Genomic DNA, 18,907 nt, shown 5'->3' with positions numbered 1-18,907 from the left:
AACAGTGATCAAAGCCACGACTTCAAAGGAAGATGCAATGAAGTATGAACAAGACACAGACTTATCCAGCTTTTGGTTCTTCTTTCCTGTTCTAGACAAGAAGTGAATGGCTTGCGCTTTGTAGCTAGGGAATTTCTGCCTCTTTCTACTTTAAAACTGTTTTAGGATCATTGTGTATCTTCTTTTCACACCCAAAAAACTTTCCATTTAATTTCAATAAAATTGAGATAAAGTGTAATCTTATTGCATGAATTTCTCCCCATTTTATCGACATTGTGTGATTTACTTTCCCTATACATATTTGCCTACCTCAGTGGATAAAATGCTCTTTTTGGCAGTCCAGTAGCCTTTGAAAGACTTAGATGAACAAGTTATAACCATCTGTTCAAAGTACTTCGTCCCCTTTGCTCTTTGCAATGCAAAAGCTTCAAAGGTCAATTCAGATAGACTTTGCACACTCCAGAGATGCTCAAAATTTAAACTCATGGATACATTTCTCATGCAGGCATATGAGCAGCTTTTAAGGTATATTTTATGCTTTCATATGTTTATTTCTTAATAATTGAGCAAGATGACAAAAACTCTAGCAGAGAAGGTAGTTGCTAAGAAGGGACCACCAGCATCCTGATGGAGGCAGAAGGTATTTTGACAGACTTGAAATTATACAGTAGCGTAATTATTTCTCTTTCTCCAAGTATTCCAAAGTTAACAAGCTATGTTAAATTTCCTCAAGAAGGAAGAAAGGTTTTTCTGCTTTGGGCGCACACACTTGACTAAACTTTTTGGAGGAAAATATTTCTTCCTTCTGTGCTTGTACTGCAGCTGAGGATAAAAAAAGAGATAACACTTCCCTGACAAAGCCTTCGGACCATCTTTCTGTAAAGCTCTTAAATGATAGTAGGAACACAAGGAGGTCTAAGTACTAAATACACCGGAATTTAAATTTTTTTCTCCATTTCAAGTGTATGGATTACATGGACTGGAATATGGTGTTTTCCTTACTGTGTGTAAGACCAAATAGTGTCCTGACTTGTGCACCACTGGAATGCTGAATTTTGTTTTACAGATTGGGATGAGGATTTGCAGATTTTTTAAAAGGAAAAAGTTGTAATCTGACAGTGATCACTGATTTATTTTACGTCTGGGTCTTGAAAAAGACCTGTAGTCACTCCTTTGAGTTTTGCGGAGCTTTCAAGTGTGAACAAGGGCATAAATGAAAAGCCGTGGAAGAAGTCAGATTTTATATGAGACTGTGTACCATAAAAATAATAACAAGGGGAAATGGAAAACCACTAAAATAAAGACTGTGATCTAGTTTATGTCCACACATGGTAAGGTATTATCAAACAGTTATTTCTTCTAGTTAATCATTAAGTGCCCTCCTACACTCTTAAAAACTAATGTGAGGAACATTTTAGGACAGAAAAGTATGTACAATGGATATGTGAGTAAGAAGCATATGAACCAACAAAATAACAGCTCTCTCTTCTGTAGAGCTCGATATTCTTTTACAACTAGGTTGTTTCATTTACAATTCCAGAACATTAGAATGTATTGTGTTATTCTGTAAAGCTTGTTGTACAGAAACAATTCAATAAATGAAAAGTCTGAATTCTAAGTATTATTATTATTTTTGTTCAGATTTTCTTTGTGGTGCAAAATTCTTTTGATTGCTTCAGACCTACAACAATCCCCTGTTGTTTATCATAAATAACAAGTTGTTTTATTTCTCTGGGCTTGCAAGTTTCATTTTATTCTGTTGCTATAATTTCTATTCATTTTTAACATGAACACATTTTCCTATAGAAGTAGTCTTGTATCTAACTGTACCTTGTGATTTTTTGGCTGTGAAAAGCATTCTAGTTGATGAGAAAAGGGTGAAAATCATTCCACCCCCTCACCAGAGTGAACTGAACTTTCTAAGGATATATTTTTGCCCCTTTTTGAAAGGGAATAGGTAATGCTTTCACTTCTGACTGCCCACTTGCTAGACATTCTTTATACTGAATTCAGAAACAATTTAGTGGTGATGCCATTAATTTTATTTCTGATAGAATTCTTATTGTGTCAGCTTGATCCTGCATTGTCACAAAAGAATATAGACTTTGTATAAAAAGCACTATTTAAAACACCAAAGCTGGGGCTGATTTTACCAGTACCACCAGTTTTGCAAAATCTTTGAAAACTCTGCAGTCTTTCATTTGAATTGAATTTCACTATGATAGGTGAGGAGAGGGAATTATGGCCTCCATGATCAATTATAATATTTTATCTTTCTTTCTTCCCTACTGAGAACTTAGCATATTTTCCATACTGAAGGTTTTTAGCCGTGATCTTTTAGTCCCTTCTTTTTCACAATCAGAGCCCTGTAGAGCCCATAGTCAAGGATTCACTGCTTGTATGAAATTAGACAGACTGGATCATGCTGGTCATCTGTCCCCTCTGCCATTCTGCACTAACACAAGAGAGTACATGTGATTTACTTCAATGAACTGTGACTCCCACAGTTTCCCAGTGTCCCCCGCTGCAATTCTTAACAAAGATGTGATCAATCATTTTGGTCTTCATTCAACTGGGAAAAACGTGCTAAGAGGAGTACCTCCTAAGATGAACAGAGTTTGTCTTTCTGTCTAACAGACTGATAAATCTGTATAACCAATTTATACATTTCTTTTAACTGTACAGGAAAATGAGCTACAGCTAATAACATGCCTCAGATAAGAGTCTATTGACATTTTAACTGCTGAAGATCCAGAATCTAAATATGCTGGGGGCAGGGGAGCTGAAGTGTTACAGCTGCCATTTCTTGTGGTTGGGAATCCCTCTTCCAAAACCACAGGGGCAGCCTACACAGTCGGCAAGGGTGATTTCACAGGCCATATCTTTATTTTGCCAACTCTGCAATGCATGTCTAAGAATGCATCCTTCTCTCAATTTCCACCATTTACAACTCACCTTAACTTTCATCTGGAGAACTGCATTTTTTTTCCTTTCAGGCACTGACAGCTGTTGCTGTTTCCTGCTTGTATCTGTTGAAAATACAGCCACAATAACCATTTTCAAAGCTCATGGAATCACTGCCTTGAATCCTTCCAGTGTTTCCTTTCCCCATCTCATTGCATTTCTCATCTTTTTGACTTAGTGTATAAGTACTTCATGATGCTCTTGTCAGTCTCTGGCAAATATCCACCGCCTATTAGTTAAAGTTCAGATGGGGTATCAATGGCATCCTCCTCCTGTGGGAGATCACCCTCACCAACAGTTCTAAAAACCACTTCATTATCTTTTCCAAATCTTTACATTTCTCTATCTGACTGCTTGTGAGTGAAGGAGACATTTGTTCTCCTTATGTAGATATCTTTTCCAGAACTAGTTTTCTGTTCTCTTCAGAGCAAAAAAATACAGCTTTTATGGTGTAACTTATATGACTGATTTCAGGCATCTACTGTGGATTGAGATGAATCTCATTTTGCAAGTGATTATTCCTTCTTACTTACTACCAGGTGAGTGTATGGTTCCATTTTAGATGCAGATGATTTTACAGCTATTCCAACTGACTTACCTTATCTAAGTGGGTTAGTTGGGTGGATATAAACTGTATCTATACTCTCTCTATATATATATGAATTGAAGCACTCAAATTTAGATGCTTATGGCGTAGATGTCAACACATGACTTAGAATCTCCACTACATCAACGGAGCTCTAGGGAGCATAGGTGATGGAGCCTGGAGGAAAATCCAGCTGAGCTAGATCCAAATCCTTCCCCAAGACTGTGGTATATTTCAGTTCAAAAAACTCCATCCATCTATCTGGTAGGAAACTATGATTTTTTTCATATTGCGCTGGTGAACCTACAATTATTACCTCGGTTTACTCTAACATGGATCATCAGAGTCAGTTAATGGAACTACTTCTGCTAAAAATTCTTTTATTTTTTTTTCCCTGGTGCTATTTGCAGTATAAAAATATTAAAAACATGAACTTTAATGCATACAGAGTACTTTTGGAGACTGCAAAACTATTTGGGAACACTGCAAACAATGACGTCTTCTTGTGAGTAGCATCCCAAAGAGATGTTATCAATTTGAGTTTGAAACTTTATTGTTCTGTAAGAAAGAAAAAATATTCATTAAACTGAATGGTTCACGAGTTTCACTCCTCTGTGAAGTTAAAGCAAGAAACTTTCCCCTAAGAAAATCATATTAGTACTAGTTAATCCAACTTCCCTTGTTGCACACTAAAGAAATACTATTGCCACCCATGCTTCTCCACACTATTTTATAAAGGACCTCCTCTCTTAAAACAAGAGACATTCTTATGCCCCTTTTCCTGATTCCCCTGCTTATATCTGGCATGACTTCCCATAATTTCCAGGAAGTAAATCCAGGTGTCTAACAGCATCAAAAAAAAAACTGTTTAGAGAGAATACATCAAGCATCTTTTCCTTTAGACAAATCAGATCTTGAAAGGAACTCTTGAAGAAGTTGTACCCTTTTTCTTTTATCATAAGCAATAAATTCATAGCTTATTCTATTCTATAGCTATTCTATTTTTTCTCAACAAGAATAATACCCAGCCATGAGAACTGCAGTCCATGTTCCTTTCCTAAACTTTCTCAGCTTGTTTAAGTAGACCATAATTTTTTCCTGTCCTGTTAGATTTCAGAGGCCGCCATTGATAATCTCTTGAAAAAAGGTTGGGTATTTTTGTCCCTGGACTTCTCTGTTTCAGTCTTTGTAGGAGAAGCTTTCATGTCAGAAAATTCATCCTGTTTAAAGCAGAAAGAAGCCTCTTGGCAATGTAATCTCTTCATCTTCTTTGGTGCATGTGGGAAGGCAGTGACTGTGGAGCAGTGTACCTGTGTGCTTAGCAGTCAGCCTCTGCTTTATCTGTATTTGTGCAATTGTTCTGGAGAAGCAAAAGGGAAGGAGTTTGAAAAGTTATCACAATACCTTGACAATAGGTCTTTTGTAACCCAAAAAAGTAGCATGTGTACACCAGAGGATAGTGGGGATACTGTGTGCTTTGCTACAGCTGGTGAGACTTATTCTGCCTGTAAGAATTTGCTGGTTTTAGCAACCATCCAGAACTATATAATTCCTCAGAAATGCAAGGTTAGGAATAGACAAGAAGAAAAATAGGGTAGTAGGTTACAAAGTATGCTTAGAGTTTGAGTCTAGCTTACAATATACATCCTTGCCCTTTCACCACAGATTGCTCGCAAGGACTGAATTTCAGGTACATAGTGTAGACATCAAAAAAACTTCTGTTATATAGACACACTACCCCCTCACTCCCACTCCACTCACACAGAGATGTACAAAGGTAATACCACAGTTGTTCATATCTTATGACAATCATAAATGGAGATCTGCATGACAGAAGAAACATGTTCATATTGGTGGATAGTTATGGCTAGCTCTACTTGGGTATTTTCAATGTACTCTGAACTATGGGCTATCAGACATGATCTGCTTTATTTTAGGCCTCTTCTAGCTCCAATGAAATCAATGGCAAAATTCCTTCTAAATTAGGTGAAGCATGTTCATCGGAAGAGGAAGTTGCATAATCATATATATATATATATATATACACATTTTATATTGTAAAATGTCATTTAAATATTCCATACTTATCACTTGAAGCAATTTTCTTCACAAATCTGAAGAAATTCCTCCTCATAAGTTAAAAATAAAATTGGTGTGAATTATACTTTTGTGAAGACAAAATAAGAAGTTGAAAAACACCCCCTTCACAGTGGTGTACATGTGTGCATGCCCATCTTTGCCTGTGTGTGTATATGTTTGCTCATATTTTTAAAAGAAATTTACTTTCATGCCTGTATCTCAGCAGACTGTCCAGCGTGGGATGAAAACATTGTCATATGCACATAAACATGAGTCCAGCTGGCCAGTGTTTTCTCATCTGTTACATATTTAAGGTCGTTAGCTTTACACATTTCAAATTTCTCAAAACCTGAAAACCAAGGAACAATAACCGTGCACAGGAGAAAATCTCCTTTCATCACACTGGGATTATTCTTCTATCCCAGGTGCTCAAGCCTGGGCTTTCTCTTAGTCTAATTGATAACTGTGGGGCTCCTCCCCTTAACCCGCTGACTTTTGTGCGTTCCCTTCCCGGGTGACTACTGCTTCACTGTTCTACCTCATTCACTTATGGTTGACCTGGAGCTCCTGGGTTAAGCTTCCCCACTGGTATTCAACCTTGGACCTTATTATTGTTCTACTCATCTGACCTCTGATACACTAAATTCTAACAAGGTGATCTGAAAAAAATCACTCATTTTTTTCTGTGTGGTTTCATGGCTCGTCTTTTTACTGCTCTTGGCTGATGTTCTTTTCACCACTTCAGACCACCAAGTGCTCTGCTTTAGTTTGTCAATTTATAGAGCTGTCATGGTTTCAAATGCTGTGACCATTGTGTAGAATATACTCTCCTGACCTCTGAAGCAACTTTCTGTATTTCAATTGTTAACTCATTAGGGTTGGGAAGAGCAGCTGAAAAGGGAATGGCCTTTTTCCCACAATTGCTTCCAATGAGATGCTTGAAGAGTCATCACAGTCCAGGATTAAGAAAAATCAAGAGGATGCTGCTAGAAATTAGCTCCAGTTATTTTTCATTCTTGCCTAAAGGAAACAAACTAAACCCCTCAATGCCCCAGAATACTGGTATTGTCATCATCAGTTCACTGCTAAGATTCAAGGGGAATCATATCAATAAAGCTAATAATGGAAAGATGACTCAGATGATTCTGGTTTGGATAATTCACATACTTTGCCAAAGAATTCCAAAATACAGACAAAATATATTCTTTAAGCATAACTTTTTTTGTACTACTTTCATTGTCCTCACACAATCCTTTGTTTGCACTTGCCCTTTGTCTGGGTTCTGAGCCTTGAACTGTCTTCTCCCAATCAAGTTTTTCTAATAAATATTGCTTTAACTCTTGCCCTTTGAAAATATCTTTTGAAGAAGAATAGAGAAGTGAGCAGACAATACCAGCAAAATTTATTCTGAAGTCAGCTCTCTAAGAAGAGTGCAGTCCTAACCATATTTATTACAAACCCCCTCATCCAACAAACTCCTTCCCTTCTTTCTTTTCATTCAAGTGGGGAAATCACCTTAGTCAGCTAGCAAATAAAGAAATGCTTCTGTCATTTATGGAGAGTTTTATAGCATTAATAATTTTCATAGTCTGAATTTTCAGATTGATGCACATTTTTTCTGAAGTTTCTCTGACCAACTGATTTCTAAACAGCAAAAATAGCATCTGGTTTTGCCTTTTAAAAGAATTTAGCGTAGTTGAGTATTCAGCAGTTCGAAACATGTAATGTCTAGTTACATGTGTACAATCTAAAATAAAGAAAAATTTCTATCTTTTCTCCAGCATCACAGGTATTTAGATTAACCATAGATTTTGATTTCAACAGGAAAAGAAGAATAATTTTTATGACCTCATGAGAACTATGCTTTTAACAACATCCTTAATTTTGAGAGACTACTTAGTACAGCGTTCTCCTTGGTTGCACTAATGATGGCTGCACAGTTTTCTGATAACATGAAATACTTGAATGCATCCTTCATTTTTTTATGTCAGAGAATCATAATAACAAGAGCTTGCATTTTTGAAGGTCTCATCATCAAATGTTTCAGAGTACTTTGCAAGCACTAATTTAAACTTCTCAATTTCCCAGAGAACAAGGCTGGCTTGGGTGTATCTCTACTGATTTCACTTAGCATGATACAGAAATGACACATTTCCTCTAGATACTGTAATAACTTTTTAGAGGTGAGTAAATTGAAGTATTGGCTCACAAATGTCCTATCCAAAAAATACAAACTGAGTCAGTAAGACAATGAAATTTGTATTTCATATCTGGTTTTCAGCCTTCTGAATCAGTTGCTAATTCTTTCATCATGCTTGATGATTTAACATTTAACAGTTTTACTCCAGTTTAAGTCCACCTGTTTCAAAAGACACTCTTGTAAACTCTCTCTAAACAATATTAGCATAAGTTTTAAATGATTAAAGCAAAGAAATTAGAGACTATTTTACCAGAATTTAAATGATCAAATAAAGTAGAAGGAATATAATCATTGTAGAGTTGATGCTGCCTAAAAACTGCAAATGCATTTGATTGCTTATGTTAGACATCATTAGACTATTTACTTTAATAAAACAGTAAAGCCAATACTATACAGCAGCTTAAATCAGTTTCTCTAGAATGATATTACAGCTGCCAGATCTTCAAAAGTTGAAGATCATTTCTTTTCTGAAAAGGTAAGAAGTCTTCAAACCTTACTGTTCCATTAAAAAAATATATTTTCATGGATGCTAAAAAGATATCAAAAAGCAATTTGTGTTAGTGTTTGCACAAGCAATTGCAAAACCCCCCCAAAAAAACCAAAAAGAAAAAAAAAAGCTGGCTGATTGTGTTGTGCTTCTTCTGCATCATTGTTTTTAACAGATGGCTTGCTATTACAACTGCCTTTACTTCAGCAAGACTTTATAACCCTGCAAATTTGGGGGGTTTATTTGTTTGCTTTTCTTTTTTTTCTTGGTATTGCTGTGCACTATTCGCATTTAAAAGTTTATGTAGGTTACTTTGTTGGTGCTTTGAATCTCAGTTAATTCTGGTCTCTTTTATAGTATTGGGATGGTATTTACTATCTGTGCCTGCTCTGGACCAAACGTATTTTGGTTGTAAATAGAAGGTCTTCTTTTATGAGGATGTTCACTTCACAGCTTGAGCAGTGTAATTTTTATACAGGTCTCAGCAATCAATAAAAAAGCCACAGGAGGAATGATTTATCTTGTTGGTTACAGAGACTGTCACCGAGAGAAATTGTAAAAGATCAATTTACACAACCTGGTGTGAGAACATTATTGATATAACATGGCTGATCAGTTTCTGGTAGTCTATGGGTAGGCGGGGAGAGAGCCCTGCCCTCGGATCGGGCCACTCACCAAGATCTTAATAGACTCGCTGGTCCATAAAATGGACACGAAGCCAATGAAGGGCGAGATTCCGCGCGCGCATGGAGCACTGAGCGGCCCACAGGAAAATGGATTGGCTCAGCTCCGATTAGTTAGTTAAGCAGTGTCATGCATCCTCTTTTTTTTCCTTGTTGCTTTTTTCTTCTTCTTCTTCCCCCTGCTCCCCCTCCTACTGTGAGAACTGTTCACTTGGAGGCTCACTGCCTTAATTACAAAGGGCCCTTTTAACTACAGGTCACAGGAGTTGGCTCACTTGACAGGAAATAAGGAAACAAGCTACCTTCCTGGAAAAAAAAAAGAAAATCAAACTTCCACTCCTCAAATTAGTTAAATGAAGCTTATCAGCACTTGTTAGTTGATCCTTTGACAGTCTGTTAATTGCAGCTGGTACATTAAGTTATGTTATAACCAGCAGGACATATGATTAAAAAATAAATAAATCTACGGATATGTCACACAGCATTGTTGGTGGAGAAAACAAAGTAAGAACAATATTGATACTTGCTGTAAATATCACAGCACAAAAGACTATTTTCTTTCTTATTCAGTAGAATTAAATTGCATGCTAACTGAAGGGGTTCGTTTGGATCAGAAAAGGACTGCTCTTTACAATGAAATTAGAAAGGTTCTCACTGCATCTTAATAAAAGCCAGCATTGGCTACTCCATCAATACAAGTGGTCTGTACCTACAGATGTTATACATGCAGCTTTTAACATGCTTCTCCTGATATATGCTCTCCATTATATTCTTTTATTTACAGACAATAATTTCTTACTGTTATTACTGGAGGGAAAGAAAAGAACATAAGCAGCATTAAGAAACCCCATGGCAGTTGTTTCTCCTTCATAGGCAGTGACTCTACAGTATAACTGCTAGCAAAAATAAAGGATCCAAAGGCACATCAAGGGGAAAAAACTGTTTTCATGCATTTAACCTGTTAATTATAGTAATCTACACTACAGTGCAAGTATTGTAACCTGGAATGGGAAATGGGTGATTGAAAGAATGAGCTGACTAAGACAAAAATGATTAAATCCACACTTTGAATTGATGATTTTTCATATGTAATTTGAACTACACATTCTTAAGTTGTTTCATTTTCGCATTTCTGTACTCATTGGCATGTATCAAAGAGAGACTAGCTGAAATTAATGTTTTCTTACCTTCATCTGCCAGAGTAGTTTAAATACTTCTTGAAGACTGAAAGATGTGTTCTTCTGGACCCATAATATGTGCTTTAAGCTGTGTTTTATGCTCATTATGAAGTAATATTTTGAAATCGTATGCACCCCAACAATTTTGCTTCTTTTTATCTATGGAAGGACACATAAATAGAAAAGGTTACTCTCATACCACTGAATATTCAAAGTGTCTATTAGTTATCATTGTGTTTTAATATTATTGGACTCACCAACAGGCCTCACTGTGTTCATATTATGTCCTAAGTACAGACACATGTGTCACACCCCCCTGCCCTGACCCTCTGTGGAGGAGAGGGGCCGTTCGCTCCAGTTTCTTTGTATCTCAAAGTCAGATTCTTTGTTCTCAAAATGGATGGAGTTCAAATGCTGTCCCTCTTCCTATGCCTTTCTGTACTCAGATCAGAAAAGAAATAAAGCAATTATGACCAGAGTGAAGAAATGGAGCTTGTGAGTCCAAGGGAGAGGAGTGGGTGGAGGAAGACAGTGGTGATGGCCAGATGTGGATGATTACTAGAAGCCAGGGGTAGTGGAGAAAGGACAGAAGGGAATGTGGAGAACTCAGTATGTTCTCCACATGCTGAAATGACTTGATGTTATTCTAAATCCATGTGCGCTAGTAACCCCCCAAGGCACACAAACTTCTGGAGTGGGTGGTAGCCCTGATTGAACTTGGGTCCAGTTTCTTCTTAACCACAGAAAGAAACAGCTCCCATTTCTGTGGATACCTAGTGAGGTGCAAGGATGGCCACAGTACCTGTTGACCTGTTTTGCTCATCCTTGATTATGTTCTAAGCCAAATTTGGTCATAAATAACCATTTATACCATGACTTCTAGTGGTGAGTGGGCAGAGAAAGAGTTGCTTTTCTCTACAGCTGCCAAGACACTGCCTCAGGCAGTCTGAAATCATTAGCTAGCCATATTCCTCCCCTGCCTTTCTTGTGAGGAAGTTGCGCTCTTCCCAGAAATCAAACAAATGCTGTTCCTCTGTCCCTCACATGGATGTTACCTTAGCAGAGCAAGCCTGGACATGCTGTCACCAAGCTGTCCAAGTAGAATGGTCATCTCCCCTTCTGCTGTGAATCCTTTTTTATTTCCCTTCCCTGTGTTCAGGGCTCCTACTAAATGAACATCATGGTCCCTGACACAAACTCTGGCAACTCCAGTGACTATCCCTCAAATTAGTAGGTCCTTGAATTGCAGAAAAACATATTGAGGAAGTCCTTCACCAAGATTTTCCCTGACTCACTGGAAGGGCAGCTGGTGACAAAACCCTCTTGTTAAAGCCTTTCTATTATAGAAAATCCCTGTGACCTTTTGTTTTGAGAATCTCTCACATTTTTGTTGTTTGTAGAAGGTGTTTGGTATTCAGCAGAGGAAATCCCTTTGGGCAGCAGAAGTCTCTTCTCTTTGTCCCATAAAATTCCATTTAGGATGCAAAGTGACAGAAATTGTCATTACCCTTCTCTTATTTTTATCTCTTGGGAAAACCTTAGTAGACTTCATGCTGCAGGCCAAGCTCACACTGACACTGCCAACACCAAGAGACACAGATTGAACTAGCTGAAGACAAGGAAATGGAAAGGTAGGTGAAGAAGAGGTTCAGCCTGTGGTCTCACATTACAAAAAATTCCAAACTGAGCAGTTTCTGTCCCGAATCATCCCTAAAATACTTAGCTTAAGGGGTAGCAGTACAGACTTCTTGACACTGTAGACTCAAGACGTTTTCCTCATTCACACAATGCACATAAACACACACACCCCTTTCTCAGCTAATGTGCATCTGTACACTTAATGGTCTCAACAATCCTAGCAATAGCATCCTGCACTGCAATGCAGCAGGTTCAAGATTCATGTGTAACTTTCAATGCCAGAAATAAGGAGTGTAAAATAACTCCAAGAAGAGTTATCTTTAAATTAATTTTCCTGCGGTTGCAAGAGCTTCTACTTGAGATTTAAGAAATGCCTCTGAACCCTAATTTAGCTTCTTTTACATGAATGTGTTCTGGTGCAAATATGTGTTATATATGATCACACTACCTTTTCCAACTGATCCTGTTTAAATCAGTATTCAGGGTGGACTGTTCAGAGGGTAGGAGAAGGTTAGCACATACAACCAAAAGATTGATATTTTAGTCTTACATATTTGATTTTGCAGTCACTATTATTATTGCAGTCACCAAGTAACTATTTTCAACTAGCAGTTTGTGAACCTGGAATCTCATATGTTATGCTCAGAAATAGTGTGAGCATTCATTAAAGTCAATATCTTAGGTAGTGTATGTCATTCCTTTGTTAAAAAATTACAGAATTTAAGCATTTTCAATAACTACCCAGAACCCATGAAAGCCATGCAATCCATGTCATTAGTGTAGATTGTGAATTAAGTCACTGAAGGTGTTGTACCCTCCTAATATTTTACTTATGCAGAGAGATCTTGCACAAGACTTTGCAGAATAATGTTCTTTGCCCTGGAATGAAAACCCAGAATTTGCTTCTTCAGCATTTAACATAGATGTATACTGAACACTGCTCAGGTGTGGATTACATCCTGGACTCACAGTTATCAGATTCTGAGATGAAACCCCAGCTTCACACACATACACTTATCAAGAGAACCATATTCAGCTTCAACCAAAACTTTTCATAGCGAGAGTTGTGTGAAAAATAGATTCCTAATTTAGAGGCATTTGAGACTTTAGTTTTAAAACAGTTCAGAGATAAGTAATATTTTGCTTTCAGAATTTCTCCTGATATTAGAATTATGAGATTTTTTTGAACTCTCCCATGGATTTCTGAAATGAAATCAGGAACTTGGAGACTGATGGATAAAGTCGACATTCCTCTTGCTAGCTTCCCTTCAGCTACCTCCAGAATAGCAGCAGTTCAAAGACTCATGCACAAAGCTTAAAATGTTTTTAACCTAATAGAGAAATCTTTAATAGTGTGATGTAAAAGCCCTAACATCTATATTCGAAAAAACAGACTAGTTTCTTCAGCCCTTTATTATGGTCAATTCCTAGTGATGTTATTGGTAGTACAAAAATGTGAGCCAAATTTCTAATGGCTTAATGCATGTAAGAGTTGCAGCTCAGATGGTCTTCTGCAGCATGGGGAGGTGCTGAGCATTGTGCTAAGCCTTGTGGGAACATGACTCCTCCAAATTGCAATCTGCTTTCAGCAGGGAAAGGGCTAAGGATGTGCTGCAAATCCGCAGCCACGCCGACGCTCGGCGGCACGTGTCACACACCCGGCAGCACCGCGTCAAACAGCCAAACCGGGGCTCTGATGTTACCCCACTATTAGCGCCAGCCAAAAAAACATAAAGCTGGACACACTGGCCCCAGGGCAGAGGCTCAGAAACAGTGCTTCTTGGAGGATTGTTCAGCCTCTCTGTGGATCTACAGAGGGCAGAAATCAATTTTATAATTGCAGTGGATACCATGAGATCTGTATCACCACTCTTCGGGAAATGAAATGCAGGTAATGAAACCAGCTGAAATGAAGACATTACCAACTTGTGACACTTATTCATAACACACACGTGAATAGAAATGTCTCAGGTGGAACTTAGGACAACTGTCAGTAACTGCTGTTCAAATCATCTGGTCTCTTTCTTTCCCCAAACAATTCATTTTCCTATAGCAAATGCAGTTGTCGAAGCAAATTTGCATTCTGATGCAGTGTGTGCTGCTGTGTTCGTGTGCTCCTTTGTTTTATGGCATAGCTGGTGAGTTTGAGTGAGCTTTACCCAACTGAAGGTAAACTTGTTTTATGTGTTTAATTTAGGACACAATGCATTATGCCTCAAAATTGTTTTCTCCATTCCATTCAGGAGCCAAAGTTAGTGAGACATAGAAGGCTGCATCTGTGTTACCTCAAAAAGCAGAGCGGCATTATCCAGCTGGGTGTTCTCTAAAGGCTTTCATTTCGCCAGTATCACAAACAGTGATGGCATATGGTCTTGGTGCTGGTGATGTAACTCCTGGCAGTAGTTCTGCTGCTAATGCAGAGAAATTATGGCATTTTTGTCCCTGTGTTTGCTTGCTCCTAGTTTATTTTCTTTTGAAGCTAACTTAGGTTCAAAAACCTTTTATTCAGAGAACTTGTTTTGACACCAACATTTATGCCTCTGTGATCAAAATGTTCTAACCTAGAAAATGTAGGCTTTTGGTTGGATTGTTGAGTTTTGGCTTGTTTTTATCTTGTTGTTTTAAGTTCATTTCTCTTTGAGAAAAGTCTTTTTCTGGTGCACTTGGCTGTACATCGCCAGAGTTTACAAGGTGCACTTAAATTGAAATATCAAAGAGAACTGTTGAAATGACGTGCTTGCAAAATGTGTGCAATTATCTGCTATTAACTCATCTGGAATCCTGTGATGAGCAAACTGTGATTTTCAATGTGTCATTACATTGTTGCATCAATGGGCTGTTCAACAGCTCAATTTAAAAAATACTCAAGAAATAATCATTACAAGAGGTAATCCTTCCACTTTGATTCAAATAAATCTGTTCCTACACTAGGCTGACATGATCATGGATCTCATGAGGTTTCAGTGCTTTGTTTGCACTAACTTTACAATATTTACTGCTGATTTTGCTGTTGCATGTTTTATTTTTGATAAGGCATCTTGGATTTTGCTTTCTAATTATGTAGAGAAGAATGAGGGATAATGCTACCATCCCTGATTTCTTGCCTTTAGCTACAATGACACAGTGGTGTTCTTTACACAGTGTCAAAGTGCTTGTTTTGTCATTATGGTGTTACAATATTTTTATCCTATGGATAATTCTGCCTCCTCTGGTGAATATTCCACTGCAGTTACCCTCTTCTAGCACTGAAAATTCAGATCTGTTTTGTGTTTTAATTTGCAATTAATTTGTGTGGAAAATGGTCAGCTGTGTGCTGAACTTATTATTTTACTGTGGCTTTTTTCTGCTCGATAGACAGGTACTTTGGAAAATTTGTCTTGGAGAAGACATTATCAAGTATGTTAAATTTGTAAATATACTCCAAGTTTTCTATTCTTAACAATATTACTTTATTTCCACTGCTTTTTGCCGTTAGAAAAGGATTCTGTAAAACAGCTTCCAAATTTCGCTTTGGTCAGACACTACGTATTTGAACTTGATTGGCTTTTATCATTTTGTATTCTGGAAGAACTGCTAGTTGACAGAAATAATTGCAGGATTCTTTTTCTTTTCCTCTCCCAACAGAGCACATTTCCACTTGCTTGTGACTTGGGACATTTTGCTATTGGGCAATTAGTTTGAAGAAGTTTGTGCTTATGTTTTAAGTTCTATATAAACTTAAAAATATTCTTGCTTACCTTGCGATTTTTCTTCTAGCTAATCACTTGCAGTAACTGTAATGTAACTGAAACAATCACGCTTTGCATACGCTGGCTTCTTCCTCTGTAACTGGTGTAAACATCCAATTGTTTTGGCCAGGAACAGGCTTTATTTCAGTGTGTCAGAGGATGAAAGGCATAAAGAGGCTTTTAGCAGGTGAATATGTGCCGGTGCATATGCGTGGGAAGGTACTGCTCACAATCGTTAGGGGTGAGGAATTAGCCAGCAGTAGTTTGTGTGCTGCAGTAGGTGGGAAGAGTCAGCCTAATGAAATATGAGACAGGCAGTGGAAGGGAATCATCCAGCAGTTGCCTGTGAGCTGGAGGTTATCATAAGGTGGGTGGAAGAGAGAGAAGAAGAATGGGCAAGAGAAATAGGGGGGGGAGGGAAAGAAAGAATGTAGATGAAGAAAAAGAAGTCCAAGGAACAGAGAAAGAGCAGAAGCAGAGATACTACACAAACTGCTTGTATCATGAGCGATAGCCAAAGAAAAGACAGATTAAAAAAGTCATCTATGTTTCTAGGAGAACAAGTGCAACCAGGTAAAAACTGCAGGACAACATGTACTATTAGCTAGCATTGCCTTTGTGTTAGAGTATGTATTGAGTTGTGAAACTGTCTGACATAAATGATGTTGAACAGCCTACACTGATTTGGTGCAAACAGAAGGTTAGACATCCGGTAAAGTGTATCAAAAGGAAAAAAAATCCTTAAAAAATAAAAATTAATTTTTCAATTCAAAATGTAACATCCTTCCAAGACATTCCTACACAAGAAAAACACCATGAAATACTCCAGGCTGCCATCTTTCTAAATACTGGCAGCTCCTCAACTATTTCCTGTGTGAACACTGAGTGCACAGTAAACACAAAGAAGCCCCTTTCACTCATCCAAGTGGACCAAGTGACCATGAAGATGTGTGCTATGTGTGTTTATTTGAGAAGCTGGAATAGCGTAGCTGTAAAATCAGAGCCTAGCTTTCTGCATGTCATCTTTCTTGTCCAAGGTGGCAATCCCTCCACAACATAAATTACCAAGAGTTGTCTTCCCTCTGAGGGTGCTAATGGGGTGTAGGTGCAACTCTTTGAATAATAGCTCTAATGTAACAAAATAATGCAGGTGTTTGAATTGCTGAAGTACTCACAGAGGAGCTGCACTTGCCAAGAATAGGCAGAGGTACATGAACACATAATTTGTGATTTGCATGAATGAATACCTGGTAGAGACCCTTTTAATAATTTACCACTGCATCCATGCAACAAAGTGTCTTACACTGGGAATGGCAACCAAGCATGAAAAGTCAAAAAGAAAGAACTGGCTTCTCAAGAAAGGCTAGTTGTCTAGAAGAAAAGCTTTGCTTCTACCCATTTGTTGCTGAGCACTCTTCACAAGTTGTAGGTAAGCAAAATTTTAGGGACTTGTCCAGTTATCAAAAAATTTGGCTGTTCTGTAGTTTCAAAAATGCCAATGCTTCATTCACCATGAAAATCAGAAAGAGGAGCTCAGCTTGCCAGAGCCGTCTACCACTCCAGATTCTCACTGTGCTCACAAATATATTCCAGGAAATCATCTTTAGTCTTAATGACAACAGGGAAGAGAGGTTGAATCATTTTAGAGCCTGTAAGAAAACACACAGATTTTATGCTCCAGGGGGCTTGTTTTTGTTCAGCCCAGGCTATCAGAGAAAGGTGGTTGTTTCTGTTGAGTTATGGCCATTCAGTAGTTTATATGAAGTGATTTTTATAGTCTCGGATAAATGTATAGAAATGGATGTTCCTCACAAAGTCGGCAAATGTTGCTTCTTGGAGGCAGGTCCTGAAGGGACAAAGAACGGCAGCAACTTCTGCAAATAAAGGCAGGGATGTCTGCAAGTCAGAGATTCAGAGAGCACCACAATCTGTCTTGTTGACCGTATTTGCTTTACGCAGAAGTGGCTACTTAAATATTCGACCATTGGGTGTTATTATGTCTTTTTGTTTTCATAAGCATTAAGTACGTTTCTTCTCCTTCACCCCCGTTTATTTCCCTGCTGTGGAACAGCAGTGCAGTAATGTCAGGTACATTTTGGCAATCCCAGTAGAATCAGTACCCTCATTCACAAACTGTGATTGCTGTCCTGGGGAAATAAGACTGACATATTTGTGGACATAAAGATCTGGTAACAGTGACTAAAGCAAAGTTTAAGAAATATATTTAAAAAAAAGGGTGATAGAAGGTTTTTACTTTGCTCTTGGCTTTGAAACTAGTAGAATGAAATGGCTCCATTAAAAAACAAAAACTGCATAATGGTATTTCTATCTCAAAATAAATCTTACGCTAATAAGGACCACTGGTAGTGTAGTTAGAGAGGTCAAAACTTTCTAACCTCCATAGTGCAAAAAAAAAATTAAAACAACAAGAGAATTTAAAGATCTTTTTGGAAATAGAAGAGAAGAAGGAGCAGGAGGAGGAGGGGGAGAAACAAAAGAGAAACTCTGTCTTTCAGTTCCAATAGTTCTTGATGTTTAAAATCTCTGAAGTTTTCTTATGTGTTATGAAAAGCTACAAATTTATCTTTTGCCATTTTCCCAAGGGAAGCTGACCCAAATCCACCAGCAGCAGTTGAAAAGGTTTTTCCAAGCTTTATCAAATGGCCCCAACAGAGACCAGCTTAAAATTAAAAGCTTCCCCTACCAGAGGGAATATATGTGACTTTAATAACTGAAATGTGTTTTTACTTTCTATTACAGGGGTCAAAAGGTTTCTAAACAAACCAAATTTATCAATTATTTAGAGCTGATTTCTTCTGAAGTGGTATTTCTAAGATATTATTTGGTGGATAAATTCAATGTTCTAAGGCCAGCAGCAGCATTTTATTCATAACAAATTTCTTCTAAACTGAATTTGCTGGGGCAACTTAATTTCCACTATCGTGTTTGCACTGTGGAAATATCAACTGAAGTGTTATAGGGCCTAACTAGTGGTCTTTTCAAAGAGAAATTCCATATAAGCATGCTTATTCAGCACCACCCTGCTTGCCATTTATTGCTTAAGAAATGAACCGGTAGTTGTGTCTGCAGTAGAATTTCTTTAGCTGCTGAAATATCCTTAAAAACCACAAGGCACCTTTAAAGTCAGGAAACAATATCTTAAACTACATTCTCACCCTTGCAGCAAAAGAAAATAACTGTCAGAAGTTTTGTTAAAGACATTTTAAAATGAAAGAAAAGTCCTATACACAGATGTGAGTAAATGCACATTTTCTTAGCCTTCTCTGAGAAGCGAGCACTTCAGTCAGGTTGTTGCGGAAGGGAATTAACAGTAAATTTAGAAAGAGACCATTCTTAATACCTA

At 37.7% G+C, this 18,907-nt stretch overlaps 1 long non-coding RNA gene across 5 annotated transcripts in view; it reads right to left on the bottom strand.

Moving 5' to 3' along the window:
- The window catches only part of LOC141728251 (uncharacterized), a 174,383-nt gene that overhangs the window by 51,303 nt on the left and 104,173 nt on the right, over positions 1 to 18,907 (bottom strand). For all 5 annotated transcript variants that reach the window (XR_012579127.1, XR_012579125.1, XR_012579129.1 and 2 more), the window contains exon 3: positions 10,187 to 10,336. This is a non-coding gene — a long non-coding RNA (uncharacterized LOC141728251). The remainder of the gene's footprint in view (positions 1 to 10,186; positions 10,337 to 18,907) is intronic.

This window comes from Zonotrichia albicollis, chromosome 2, assembly GCF_047830755.1.
Source record: "Zonotrichia albicollis isolate bZonAlb1 chromosome 2, bZonAlb1.hap1, whole genome shotgun sequence".
NCBI classification, from domain to species: domain Eukaryota; kingdom Metazoa; phylum Chordata; class Aves; order Passeriformes; family Passerellidae; genus Zonotrichia; species Zonotrichia albicollis.
This window is presented reverse-complemented; position numbering and strand designations above follow the sequence as displayed.